This window comes from Eumetopias jubatus, unplaced genomic scaffold (genome assembly GCF_037043125.1).
Source record: "Eumetopias jubatus isolate StellerSeaLion01/CBP00866 unplaced genomic scaffold, mEumJub1_p1.0 scaffold_2, whole genome shotgun sequence".
In the NCBI taxonomy this organism is placed as follows: domain Eukaryota; kingdom Metazoa; phylum Chordata; class Mammalia; order Carnivora; family Otariidae; genus Eumetopias; species Eumetopias jubatus.
In genome coordinates this window covers 52,898,748-52,913,597 of record NW_028274808.1, presented here as the reverse complement: position 1 = coordinate 52,913,597, position 14,850 = coordinate 52,898,748, and the positions used below count along the sequence as shown (strand labels likewise).

General features: G+C 48.0%; 1 protein-coding gene across 5 annotated transcripts in view; it reads right to left on the bottom strand.

Annotated features, from left to right (window-relative positions):
* BLK (BLK proto-oncogene, Src family tyrosine kinase) overlaps window positions 1-14,850 on the bottom strand; it is a 70,837-nt gene that overhangs the window by 43,700 nt on the left and 12,287 nt on the right. The window contains exon 1 of one of the 5 annotated variants that reach the window (XM_028114219.2): window positions 1,249-1,380. The exons of the other annotated variants lie outside the window; for them this stretch is intronic. The gene's annotated coding sequence lies outside the window, so the exon portion shown is untranslated. Of the gene's footprint in view, window positions 1-1,248; window positions 1,381-14,850 lie in introns of those variants that run through there. 5 annotated transcript variants of the gene reach the window in all.

Sequence of the window (14,850 nt, the reverse complement as noted above, 5' to 3'; positions counted from 1 at the left end):
TCCTATAATCCCAATATGCAGAAGCAACCTCTGTTAATATTTTGGTGTATTTCATCTTAGTCTTCTGTGGGTGTGGGGGAGGGAGCATTTCCAAAGCTGAAATAAGTATGCAGCATGGTTGAAAATGGAATCTTTGAAATGGATTTAAATCCTGACTTTATGATTTATAAACTACACCACATTCATCAATATCCTTGATCTTTTGAAATCTCATTTTCCCAGGCAGTAAAATAATAACAGCCTCACGGGGAGAGAGGAGGGAGGCAGGAAGATATAAGTAAAGTCCTCGGTGCCTGGCACAAATAACCTCTAAATACATATTAGCTATGATCCGGCTGTACATACACTTTTGTATGCCTCTTATCACTGAATACTACACCATAGGCTTTTTTCCTTCAAACTTACAATAAACACAATTTTAAAATTTCCCCCTAGTGCATGTGTGTGCACACATACATACATATATAGCTTTATCTAATATTTGTGCATAAATTGCTGCCTACATTTCAGATTTTTCCCCCTTGGTTTAGGCTCTCAGAAGGAAAACTATTTTGGACCAACACTGTGTGGAACTGTTTCAGGATTCCTGAACCAAACTGTCAAATTGCTTTCCAGAAAGACTGTGACGATGTGGGTTCCCAGCAGCTGCGTGTGAGAATGAGCCCCACCTCTTGGCACCCAGGGCAGCCCAGAACCATGTCTCCTCCATGTGAGGACCTCATTCTGCCCCCAGTAAATACCTTTCCTCTCAGACCCTGGGCCACGCTGTGGGGTGAGCGCCAGACACAGAGTGGGAACAAGACAGTCCGGGTTCCCCCTCCAGAGCTCACTTTCTAGTTGACAGGTGGCCAGTAAAGGGGAAGCCAGAGAATAAATAAGTAAATGGCCAATCATTTCCAAAAGAGGTAAGTGCTGGGCAGAAAGTAGAGGACAGTGTGATAGAATTACCTCAGAGGCACTGGGCTATTCAGACGATGAGGAAAGGCCTCTCCCAGGGTGTGACATTTTTAAACTGAGGCGGGGGCTCTGCAAAGGTCGGGAAGGGCAGTTGGAACAGCAGCGGGGAAGGCCCTGAGGAGGGCGTGCACTTAGGACATTCTAGGAGCGGGAGGTGGGGGGTCTGTGTGCTTGGAACAGGGCGAGCAGGAAGGCCGGGGAAGTGAAGGCAAAGAAGCGGGGCAGAGGAAGAAGGAGCTGGGCTTTCTTTCAAAATGCCACATTAAAGTATTTTAAGCAAGGCTGACTTACCTTTTAGAAAGATCACTGTGGCTGCTGTCTGGAGGAGATTGCGGGGTGCGAGCTCGGAAGCAGGGTCGCTAGGGAGGAGGCCACCCAGGAGGTATGGTGACAAGTGGTGGGACAGGGGTGTTAGTGGAAATGGGGGAAGTGCATAGAAATGGTGAGGTGCTAATGACAAGGTGAGGACCTTCAGATGTGGTGGGGAGGGGAGAGGAAAGAGATACCCCTCCAACCTCCTGAAGGATTAGAACCTTCTGCTGCACCCCCTACCCCCTGCTGTGGGGCGTCTGCATTCAGAAGTAGAACCCAGTGTCCAGCAGGAATTTGACAGGTCCGTTTTTAAGCACTGAACGCCCTGAATAAACACACGGGAAAGTGGGTACTTGATCTGGGAAGCCGATCTAAAGCCTTAGCTAGAGCCTGAATTTGAAAGTTGGTCGGCACCTTGTGGCTCAAGGACCCCCCGGTGCCTGCGTGAGGCCACAGCGCTGCTCAGTGGGGCGCTGCCAGCTCCGCGGCACCTAGGAGAACCAGGTTCTAGACCTGACGCCACCTTCAAAGGGCTATGGATCCTGCACATTCCCTTGCCCTCCCCCGGCCTCTGTTTCCCCTTCTGTGAAGTGAGCTCTGAGAGCCTGGCACCCATGGCACTCACTGACAGTCAGCCATCCGAGGATGCCTGGCTCCACATCTTTCTGATGACCCTTCCTGGGGCTCACCTCCTAGCCCCCCAACCTCCGCTGTGGGCACCAGGCTGGGCTGCTCTGGCTACTGCTGCTATGGAGAAATGCAGGGAAAAGGTACTTCTCTGGCTTTTCAGGAGTCACTCTCAGCTCTGAGAGGGGGGGGCTCTGACTCAGGGTCCAATTCGTGAGGCCTTGAGGAATAGGACCCCACCATGTCGCCGGGCCAAGAGCTCTGACTGCAGAACCGGGCTGCCCCCGATGACAGGCAGTCTCTTGGGCTGCCGGCTCGGCCGGGCAAGGAGTATGGTCTTCAGGAGCTGGGCGGCAAGCTTCTGCCCCCACAAGGGACCACTCACTCTCACAGGCCCAAGAAAATCTCTCCTTCAAATATACTCTGAAAGCAGGTGAGGCACAGAAGAGCAAGGCATAAACTTCGACAGCAGGAGGCTCTCCAGACCCTAGAGGTATCTGGAAGGTCCGGGTGTGCTTGGAGGCTGGGAGATCCATGATTGTCATGGGTCACACAGCAATAGGAATGAACTTAGTGTCATTGAACTGTGCGCTTAAAATGGTCAATTTTATATGATGTATATCTTACTGTGTGCACGCGCACGCGCGCACACACACACACACACACACACACCAAAGTCCTTACAATATCAGACGAAACCCATGATCCACACCCTTCTCTTCTCCCTCCCGGTCTCCTTCCACTGTACCTGTGCCCACTCTGCTCCCAGCACACTGGCTTCCCTCCTGGGAAGCCCACACACTCCCACCTTCGGGCCCTTGCGCTCGTTTTTCCTGGGCCTATGACATCCTTCCCCAGACATTGCCGGCTCCTTCACCTCCTTCTGGCTCTGCTCAAATACCCCTGAGTAGCAGTGGGACCTTCCCTGACCTCTGAAGATAACACAAGCCCCATCCACTCCCAACCCAGGCGCTTCACTTGGATTTATTTTGCTCCATAGTCCCGATCGCCCCTTGACACTGTGTATTTACTAATTTGTTCAGTATCCTCTTCCCCCCACTGGAAAGTAAGCCCCATGAGGGTAGGCCTTTGTTTTGCCCATGGACGTAACTCCACTCCCTGCACACAGTATCCATGCACAGATGTTTCTGAGTGAATGAATGGACGGCCCCTCTTCAAACATGGCACCTGTCTTAATATCTACGGTGGCAATCGAACGTGTCATGGAATGTGGTCTTTGCAACAGCCTTGTGAGGTTTTGGAGGGGAGGGTACTGAGCTTGGGGTGATGCGATGATGCATCAGGAATCCCACCCCTCACTCTAGTCCTTGCCTTTTCTCTTCACCTCATGGCCCAAACCACTGTTGTCACTTTGCCCGCCACAGCAGGAAGAGAAGGGATTGTAAATCATAGCGAATGCATTTCAGCCACAGCTCTGTGTCTTTGCAAGACTATGCTCTTCTCATCTGGGAGCCACTCGGAGAGCTTCTGGCATCTTCTGTGTGCAGCACGCTACAGAAGTTATAACCACGTGCTAATAGTAGCTCCCTTATTAAACACACGCTCCACACTTTCACTTTCAATAGGCTCCCCTCCATAATTGCTAGAGAGAAAGAAGGTCTCCCTTTGGGCACACCGGTAGGGCAGTTCTTAGCCACTCTACCTTTGCCAAGAGGAGACCTAGTGTCTTGAAGGCCCAGCAGCATGGAGTGCTTCTCCCTGTCGCTTCTACAGACCAGACTGGAGATTTCCGGACCCCTGTTCCCCCTTCCCCCTGGGACAGCGTCCGTTGAGCCTCTTAGCTTCCTGAGGGTACAGAGGGTTTTACATAAAATCTGCAAGCCTGGAACATCTAGACCAATCCATCTTTATTCCCACCTGTTTCCTTCCTTCTGTGACGCCTCCCTCCCATCCTTCCTCCCTCCCTCCTTCCTCCCTCCCTCCTTCCACCGTTACTAAGTGTGCTAAATACTTGTCATTTTTATTCCCTTCCACACCCATTGAGTGTTCTGATTTTAGTTCTTGGGAAAAATGGGAGAAGATGAAGAATGTATAAGACCTACTGGATTATCTTTTTCTCAAGAGACATCAACAAGTGTTTCTTGAGCAGATCAGGAAGCCCCTGGGAAGGGGCAAAAGGTCACCAGCAGCCCCTCTTTTGAGGACTCTCTGCTGCACCACACAGGGAGGGGAGATCTCCCCCACAGATTGCTGGTGCCCTCCCTGCGCTGTGTGGTCTGAGGTTGTCCCTGGCAGTGTTTGTCCAAATTCTTTTCCTTTTTTACCACGATCATCATTAAGAAACACTGTACATCTGTAAGCTAGAACATACCCAGTTGCACATATGCACACCCCCCACCACCACCATGAAACAAAAGTTCAGGAAACATTTTTTACCCTTACTGTAACAATGCACTTGGACATTTTCTAGTCTATTCTACTTTATTTTTTTAAAGTTTTAATTGTGGTAAAATACACATAACATAAAATTTACCATCTTAAGTTTTAAGTGTGAAGTTCAGCGATGTTAAGTAGATTCACGTTGTTGTGGAACCAGTTCCAGAACTTTTTCATCTTGCAGTATTGAAACTCTATATCCATTAAAGAGCAACTCCCCATTCCCCCTCCACCAACCTCCAGCAACCACCACTCTACTTTCTGTCTTGATGAATTTGACTACAGTGAATACTTCACGTAAGTGGAATCATTCAGAATTTGTCCTTTTCTGACTGGCTCATTTCATTTAGCATAAGCTTCTCAAGGTTAATCCAGGTTGTGGCATGTGTTTAAGTTTCCTTCCCTTTAAGGCTGAATAATTATACAAATATGTACCGTACAAATATGCAACAATTTGCTTACCGATTGTTCATCCCTTCAAACATGGCTACTATGAACAATGCCTCTATGAAAATGAATATGCAAACATTTTTTGAGACCCCACTTTCAATCCTTGTGTGCATATACCTAGATGTGCAATTGCTGCATCATAGGGTCATTCTATTTTTAAATTTTGAGGAACTGCCATACTATTCTCCAAAGTGGCTGCACCCCTTTTCATTCCCACCAACAGTGCACAAGTGTTCCCCTTCTCCGCATCCTCACCAACATGTGTTTTCTATTTTTTTGTTAGTGGCCATCCTAAATAGTGGGAGGTGATATTTCAGTGTGCTGTTGATTTGCATTTCCCCCAATGATTAGTAATGTTGAGGATCTTTTATTTGCTGGCTGGCCATTTGTATATCTTCTTTGGGAAAACATCTATTTAAGTCCCTTGCCCATTTTTATTTTTATTTTATTTTATTTTATTTTTTTAAAGATTTTTTTTTTATTTATTTGACAGTGAGGGAGAGACAGCGAGAGCAGGAACACAAGCAGGGGGAGTGGGAGAGGCAGAAGCAGGCCTCCAGCGGAGCAGGGAGCCTGATGCGGGACTCAATCCCAGGACCCTGGGATCATGACCTGAGCCGAAGGCAGCCGCTTAATGACTGAGCCACCCAGGTGACCTTGCCCATTTTTAAATCAGGTTTTTTTTTTTTTTTTAGTTGTTGAGTTGTGGGAGTTCTTTATATACTCTGTATATTAATCCCTTATCAGAAAGATGATTTGTAAATAATTTCTCCTAGTCTCTGTGTATTTCATGTTTTAAAGGCTTGTGACAATCCACTGAATCGATTTTACGAACAACTAAAGGGCTTGATTCCTTGTTTGAAACCACTGCTCTGAAGGAAAGAGAGGTGAATGAAGTGGCTCCGGGAGTTGATGTCCCACCAGCTCCCTACATCTTACAACATGACTGTGTAGAGTACAAGGTAGAAAGGAGTGTCAGGGCTAAAACTGTCCTTCTAAGGAAAAATTATATTTTAAATGCATATACTACTATTAGAAAAAGCAAGGACCTGCAGATGAACAAGGTAAGAAGGAAAAGAATGAAGTCAAAGAAAATGGAAGGGAAGAGAAAACAAAATGCACAGATTAGGGCAACAGAAAACAAAGAAGCAACAGAGAGGAAAGTCATGTCGTGAGAAAGATGCCAAGTTAAAAGGAGCAAGGGGAGAACCCATGGGTGCCTGGGACCTACTTGTTCTGGGCACTCATCCAGGCCCTGGGGACGTGGTGTTAAGCCACCGACAAGCTCCCTGGTTCACACTTACGTTCCAGCTTCCATTTAATCCTCACCTACACACCCTCCCGCCCCTGCATAGCAGGCATTGATGACCACACTTTATAAATTTTTAAAAAAGGGGGATGACAGAGGCAAAATTTGCCTGCGATCCCTCAGCCAGGTGTGGAGTCTGGCAGGGCTGCAAACCAGGGCTTGTCCACCTTCATTCCTCTGCTGTGGTCACCTCCACTGCTGGCCCAGGGAGGGAGCTCTTCCCCATGGTGTCTACTGACAAGATGGCAAAACCCTGAAGACATAGGCCTGGGGACTGTGGGTGCTTGTGGTGCCTGCTGGGCCCATAGGGGGCAAACAGGGGAAGGATGCCCAAAAAAGACACTTGATGGAGGAGCGGTAGGAGGATTCCCAAGGAGGCTGAGGCTGTGTGTGAGTGACCCTGGAACGGGAGGCGGCCAGAACAAGTGGGGCAGAGGTGAGGTCAGTGGGTCCCGATTCCCGTGCAGGCAGAGCGTCCTGGCTGGTTGTGTTAGGTGCCGTCTGGGACCGTAATGGATTCCTGGGCTCCCCACATGATGCAGAAAGTCTGAGGTGGGGCCAAGAATCTGTATTTTTAAAGCAACCCTCCACCCGGTCCGCCGGTCCCCCAGCCCTGTGTGCGTCCAGCTGTGCAGGCACATTCACCAGCAAAGCTGCCAGGACACAGTGGCCCTGGGGCTACTCAAGCCCAGAAGTGGGCAGATGGGAAGGTTGCAGGGGTTGAGGGGGGCAGAGAAGGCCCCCAGGGCAGGGCAGCCAGGAGTGTCTCTGCTCAGGCTTGCTTGCTCCCCACCCCCCGCACCTCCCACACCCTTATCCTCTCTCCATCTCCCACCCTTCAGATCTCAGCATTCAGGAAGGGCCCTCACTCTGCTTTTCAGGGCTTGCGAGAACTTGCAAGAACTGGGGACACCCTGAGGGAGGCCACTGCAGGTCTCATACCTATGGCATTCAGACACCTTTGTCCCGACATTTAGTTCTGCTTATGACTATGGCTTCAGAGTGGGACCGAGACATGAATGCACCCTTCACAAAAGGACAACTGACTTTTCTCAAAGTGAACTCAGCGGTGATGGGATAACCCTGTGGACAGACTGTGGCCCTATCATTTGTGGTTTTCAGCTGAGCTGGAATGACCGCTTTACTCAGCAACTAGCAGCACACGGTGAAGGTGATCAGGGACAGAGAATGTGTCCAGACCCTATTCATGTAAAGAGAGGATTTTCCTTAAAATTCCTGAGCTGCTGAAACAAAATGGTCCCTTGTACCAGATGGGAAAAGTCCAGATAGCTCAACAGACCAGGTGTCATGACAGGTTTCATCAGGTTCAATATAGTAAAATGTCATAGCCACTATGATCAATAAAAAAAAAAAAAGGGCGAAGGGTGCCGGGTGGTCAAGTCGGTTAAGTGTCCAACTCTTGATTTCGGCTTGGATCATGATCTCAGGGTTATGAGATTGAGTCCCACATCGGGGTCTGCACTCAGCAGAGAGTTTGCTTGAGATTCTCTCTCTCCCTCTGCCCCTACCCCCCACTTGCACTCTTTAAATAAATAAATACATACATAAATACATGAATAAAATCTTTCTAAAAATCCTAAATATTTCCCTCACAGAACGCCAATGAATTAAATACCCTCCAAGGCATAGGCTTCTCCATTTTGGTAAACTCTGAGACCCAGCTTGGACTCACACACAGCTTCCACATATAAGATAAGATACACGGTCTGCCAACTGACCAAGTTTAAATAATGTGGAATTTAATAAATGCTCCCAACCTGTTCCAAGCATGTCCTACCTCTTTCTGAGTATTCAGAAGGCACTTCAGCATCTTATAATGCCTTCAGAGCATCCCTGGGTCATTCAGTATCCATTTAGTGACCCATGGCGCAGTCTCCATCTAGTCACCTCACCTCTTTGCTTCCACCTCCTCATCCGTATGATGAGGGCTTTAGAAGGATGATCACCATGTGTCCCTCAGCCCTAACATGTGGTGGGCCCGTAATTCCACTGCAGATTTCTGGAGGTGCAGAGAAACAGGGGGGCCTGAGGGGAACCCGGGCTCTGCTAAGAGCTCCCGAGAACAAGGCTGGAATATAGAGATGGTCCAGCCCCTGCATTCTTATCGCCCAATGGAGCCCAAGGTGGTGAGTCAGAGATCCCACTGGAAATGGTTCTCTGGTTTCTCTTCCCCTCTTAACTCCCACTGCCCTCATCACTGTGCACAAATCACACGGTCTTCATTTCTGCTGCCCTCCGGCTTGCTCCCCTGCCTTGGGCAGCTTCACCTCCCAACCTGTTGACACTCACTCTAAGATTCGGAGTCCTGGTTCCTGGACCAGCCACACAGTGTCATCAGCGGCCTCAGCCAGGCCTAGGGTGTGGACATCAGGGGGCTAATCCAGGCAGTGGGTATGGAGGTAAAGGATGAGGCAGATTGTGGGCCAAAAAATTTTGAGAGAAACTCACTTCAGCCTTCCTTGAATAAATAATTTTTTAGAAAAGCAATCATGTTATGTTGCCCAGAAAAACCTTGAAAGTGAACAATCTGGATTCATTTGTAAGATAAGGCAAAGGGAAAAAAGCCAAAAATGCTTTTATGAAGGGAAGTTCCTGAATGACTTTGTATTAAATAAAACGAAACATGTAAAGTACTTAGAATAGTACCTTGCCACATAGTAAGCACTAAATAAATGTCAGTTATTATTATTATTATTATTATTATTGCATGGCACAATAATAGTAGTGACTCCAAACCATCAAGAAATCATCACATTTATTTATTTAGAAGTCTGTGTGATTTGGGACAAGATTTTTTTTTTTTTTAAGAGAGCATGAGTGGGGGCGAGGGACGGACAGAGAGAGAGAGAGAGAGAGAGAATCTTAAGCAGGCTCTATACCCAACACAAGCCCCATGTAGAGCTTGATCTCGTGATGCTGAGATCATGAAATCTAGAGTCGGAAGCTTAACCAAGCCAGTCAGGCCCCCCTGGGAAGAGATCTTTAAATCTCTCTGAGCCTCAGAGATTGCTTTATCTATACAGTGGGGCTAGGACTAGGTTTCTCTGCTTGCCTTAAAGGATCAAATGAAACATTAAGTAATTTGTACACTATAAAGCACCATAGAAAAATCTCTGCTGAGACCAGAGTTACAAAGCCCAAAAGTTCAGAACCGTCAGTTTTCAGACTATCCACATCCCTGTCGGATAACTGACATGTTGGCAGGTTGATTTCAGTGCAGTGTTTAGAATGAGGATTTCATGTTAATGATCTTGATTAGACCACATTAAGAAATGATAATAGGTTCTGGAAAAGAGCTAAAGAACACCCACCACGATTTTCTTGGGTGTCATTCCCTGGGTCTGACTGAAGAACGAGTCTTCCTTTAAGACTTAGTCCAGGCATCACCAGCTCTGGGGAGCCCTTCCTGGCACTCTGTCACCCCTCCCCTGTGCCCACAGCACTCCTTACGCACCAACCACAGTATACTTGGCCCTTAGTTTAATGCCCGTCTTCTAAATGAGACTCCTTGTGAGTGCCTCAAGGGAAGGGAGTATTTTTTTTTTAATCTTTGTATCTTCAGGGCCATTCTCAGCATTTGGAACATATGAGATATGCAGTAAGTCTTTCTCTTGTTTTTGAATGAATGGATGAATTAACTAATCAGAGAAACCCAAACATCAGAAAATGCCTTTTATCCATCCCCCACCCAGTACCCCATTGCCGTGAAGAGTAAACAGTTCAATTTACCAGGACAATGATAGAAAGGTGTCATTTATACCAAATCCAATGTTATTCTAAATAGCGATTATTAATCAATAACCAACACTTTGGGACCAAGAAGGCACACTGATCTAATGTTTTATGTTGTATTACATCTAAGATGCCCAAAATTAAATTATAATTTCCTTTCTTTTATTGTATAATTATTTCCCATATTTCAGGAAGTCTCCTCCTCACCTCTTTATTTATTTATTTTTAAAGATTTTATTTATTTATTCGACAGAGAGAGACACAGCGAGAGAGGGAACACAAGCAGGGGGAGTGGGAGAGGGAGAAGCAGGCCTCCCTCGGAGCAGGGAGCCCGATGCGGGGCTGGATCCCAGGACCCTGGGATCATGATCTGAGCTGAAGGCAGACGCTTAACTGACTGAGCCACCCAGGCGCCCCCACCTCTTTTTTTTAAATTGAAGTATAGTTGACACACAATGTTACATTAGTTTCAGATGTACAACACAGTGATTCGACAACTCTGTTCTGCCGTGTGCTCACCCGCAGTGTAGCTCCCGTCTGTCACCATGCAACGCTACTATAACATCATTGAGGAAGTCTTTCCCCTTTAAGGGAGGCGAATTTTCAGTAATAATAAGTGGCTAATTTAGCAGAGATTCCCAGAGGAAGCAAGGAGAATGAAACTGGATTATGCCCCACCTCCTTTGCCTCAAGGTATGCACCAGAGTTTAAGGAGATTTAGCACAGGAATACTAAGAGAAAGGAAATCAAACACATTTAGGAAGCCAAAGTCACTTATTGGTGCCAAATAGTTTGTTGTTAATAAAAACATCTGTTTGAAAAGGGCCCAGTGATATTCAGGGAATTGTGGGCCGAAATCTCCCACCTGATGGGTTGAACTGTCAGATTTGGTATCTTGAATTTCAAAGTTTTTTTGGTTCCTTAAGCCTTGAGTGACAACATTTCAGTTTGATAAACACAGCTCACCTCCTATGGTTAATGCTTGTAGCAGGAAAGAACAATTAACCAACCACAAATATTTCTGTACCAGCCTGACTCCCTGGAGAAAAATGCAAGGCTTTAAAAAATGCCAAAATATTTCCTTTAGTTAAGTACCATGGATGGCCACAATCATAGCAGAATCTCTCACTTTAACACATTAGCAATTAGCTTTGGTTAAAGAAATAAAAATAGAAATGATTCTCTTAACCATAAGGCACTTTAGCATAATGGTATGCACATCCAGACTTGCTAGTAAAACAGACATGGGTTTGAATCCATACATGCTGGCTGTGGGGAGCCCTTAGAAGTATTTCTGAGCCTAGATTTTCTCATCCTTAAAATGGGGATAATATGTTCTCCATCCCAAGACTGGACCTCTGTATATAGACACAGATCTTTAGGATTCTTTCATTTTAATCCCAGTCTCCCAAAAGGAGCTATAGGGAGTGTGTGGGGTGGGGGGGAAAAGAGAGAGATCAGTCGTCTTTTAAAACAATGTTGGGGTTACAGCCTTCTTTGAGAATCTGGTGAATACAGATTTTCCCCAGAAAATACACTTCTGTACATACAGGTGCCCAGTTTCAGCACCCTTCGCCCTAAAAGCCCCCACAGCAATTAACGGACCTCTAATTAAGAACCTTGGGACAGATGAGACCAAAGCCTTGGGTTTTGTTTCTTCATTTTTTTTTTTAAGATTTATTTATTTATTTGAGCAAGAGAGAGTGGGGAAGGGGGTAGGGACAGAGGGAGAAGGACAGAAACAGACTCCCCGCTGAGCACAGAGCCCTACAGGAGGCTCCATCTCACAACCCTGAGATCGTGACCTGAGCCAAAATCAAGAGTCCAATGCTTAAGCAACTGGGCCATCCAGGCACCCTGGTTTTGTTTCTTCATGAGTCACTTCCTTTCACAAAGAGGAAAGCCTGCTCTCTGGCCAAAGACCACATCGGTCACCACAAGGAGCTGGATGGGAGGGGATGAAGCACTCAGGCCACTATCACCATGACGTAAAATGCAGTTCAAAGTCCACCCGACTCCACCCTCAAAATGAGCATTTCGGCTCCCTGGATAATTTGCGTTCCTTGGAGGGATTAGGAAAGAATAGCCTTCAGCTGCGTCATGGGCTCAGCATGGCTTTGCAAACTACATGTTATATTGTTTTTAATCATAGCCCTCTATAATGTAAAAAAGAAGAAGAAGAAGCAAATGTCCAGCTGAAATGGTGAAGTTGAGTTAACACGATGAAATGTTATGCAGCCACAAAAATCATTGTGAAGACATGTCACCACAGAAAAGATGCTTATGTTATGATGAAAAAAAAAGGAAGGAAGGAAGAAAAGCAGTATCTAAACTGCTATGCCCCTTATGATTCCAGCCATTAAAAACTGTATCATATGAATAAGATAAGTAGCTCTTGGGTAAAAATGTGAGGTTAGTAGAATTATTGATGGTTTGTATCTGTTTTCAAATTTTTGGGGTATTATCTAATGTTTACAGTTGTCAAGTAAGGAGATAAAGGATAAATCTGTACAAAATCAGCCTGTTCTTCCAAATGGCTGTGGCCCTGTCCTGCCCCCAAGCAGTGGCTCATTCTGTGGCTTCTCTCTGGAGTAGGCTGAGAAGGCAGGCAAGGCGGGCCGACTGGGTCAGAGGTCCCCCAGCCTCCCCCCGACAATCAAGCCTGCCACTCAAAGAGCAGAGAGAGCACACTCATTGTTCCCACCCTGCAGCACCACCCTGGTAGGCCCTCCAAGGTTTAGGTCCCCGGCATCCGAGTCTAGCCAATGGGGAGACAGGCTCATGCATGCAGCCCAAGGACATTCGTGTCTAAATCCGTGTGAGCCTCTGGTGTTCCGATTCATGCCATGCACAAGTGGGCTGACCCACAGAGTCAGAGGTAAATGACGTGTCTGATGCTTGCTGGTGCTGGAAACAGACACGGGGTCCCCATGGGTGCTGGGAGGTTGGCTGTTCTCACAACAGACATGAAGAGACAATTATAGAAAAGCTTCCTGGGGGCGCCTGGGTGGCTCTGTCAGTTAAGCGTCTGCTTTCGGCTCAGGTCATGATCTCAGGGTCCTGGGATCCAGTCCCACATTGGCCTCCCTGCTCAGCAGGAAGCCTGCTTCTCCCTCTCCCACCCCCCCTGCCTGTGCTCTCACTCTCTCTCTCAAATAAATAAATAAAATCTTAAAAAAAGAAAGAAAAGGGAAGGAAAGGAAAGAAAAGCCTCCCACAGTGCAGCTTGCTGGAGGGGCTGAAGCTCCAGCCATCAGGAGGCCACTCGACCTTCTTAAAGGTCACGGTCAGCACACACTCCTCATTGGGACCGAGCCTCCCAAGTAAAAGCAGCGTGTGCTCCGGCTCACTTCTCCCAGGTCAAGTGCCTAACTGCTTCTCTGTCATGTAGGTGCCCACAGCTGGGGGACATGAGCAGTAGGTGCAGCAATCTGCCCTCCATGCCGCACACCCAGCATTTCCTTCTCAGAGCACTCAGCTGGGGCCCGGTCTCTCGGTCCCTGTGAAACCTTTCCTCCTGAAGCTCCTCCATGGCTCTCTGACCCCTGGATCAATGGGTGGCTCCCTCATTGGGTGGCCCCAAAGGGCATGGCAAGACCTCAGTGACAGCCCTGTCACAGACAGACTGGGGCAGGGAGGATGGCTGTACGTGTCTGACTTGAGCAACTCTCGTTTGTGTCCTCGGGGCCTAGCACGTGTCTGGCTGACTTAGCACATGTCACTATAAGTAACGCTGGGCAACTGACAGTTCCAGGGCAGAGAGACAATCGGGCGGGGGGGGGGGCGGTTCAGGAGAGGGCAGATCCCCAAGGGCGGACAGATGTGGGGAGCAACAGAGAAATGAAGAGTGATGTCAAGGAGGCTTGAGCTACTGGGTGGACAGGGGTGATGCTGACCCAGATGGGGAAAAGGCAAGTTGGCAGGTGCTGACCCGGCCCACAGGACAAGAGAGGCATTCTCGGGAGGGACATTTCTTCAGGCAAGCTGATGCTAGATGTCTCCTTAGGCAGAGGTTTCCCGGATGCTAGGTGAGCGCCTCCTTGTGCTCCTTCATCCTTGGCTGTCCGCTTCTGCTCAGTTGCTGTGTGTTGTTCTGCAAGCTGCAATTTGACAGCCTGCGTTTAGCCTTTGCCTTGATGCAGGTGCTAAGCTCCTCCTGTCGTTACTGTAAGCTTGGGTCAGGGCTCTGCTCACAGTGGGCAGCTGATAGACCAAATAATGAAGAGCTAAGAGCCCTGGTTTTGGAGTCGCACAGACCTGAGTCTACATCTGGGCTCTGGCCTTCGAGGCCCCCCTCCCACCCCGGGCCCTTGGTGAGTTCCTGATGACGTCACAGGGCTTTTTGTGGGGAATTAAGTGAGATCATGGTGCAAAGCCCCTGACACATTTCTTAGCACTCCAGTACCGGCAGCTCTTCCACATTTGACTGATAGGCAAGTAGACAAGCAAAGGGTTGACTAGAAGGAAAGCTCAGAGCTCACTTAGCCTACCCCCTTGTTTGGCAGAGTCAGAACCTGAAGCCCAGAGAGAGTAAGTCCCCCAGCCAAGATGGCGAGACCAGTGCCCAGTTATAGAAACGCAGTCTCGGGGACAGAACTAGCTTGGTACAGGCTGGTACTCGTGGCCTTTCTCTTCTCATCTCTCCTGGTTTCTTTCCCCTCTTGGTCTCAGGCTCCTCCTCCAGTCCGCATCGGAGATCACCGTCCTGTCTTACTAAAGTCATCTGCACCCCCTTCCCCAGTGCCTGGAAACTCTGGCACCCTTTCACCTTTGTCTTCACGTGAACCCTTGTATCCCCTCCCCAAACTCTCAAGTCTGCCCACTGGAATTCCCTGATTGGCCACTTTTAGATTCCAAGTACTAGCTGGCCCCCTGAGCTGGATCCTCTATCTCCACTGGAGTCACCAGGCTTCGGTCCCTTTAAAGTTTCTTTAGAGTGTAGATTTCCCTTCCTCTGACAGAGCCCAGCAGCTGAGTTGTGGGTGCTGTCTTCCCCTCCAATCAGGGCAATCTCCCCTCCTAGAGAGAGTGACAGGCCCTACCTT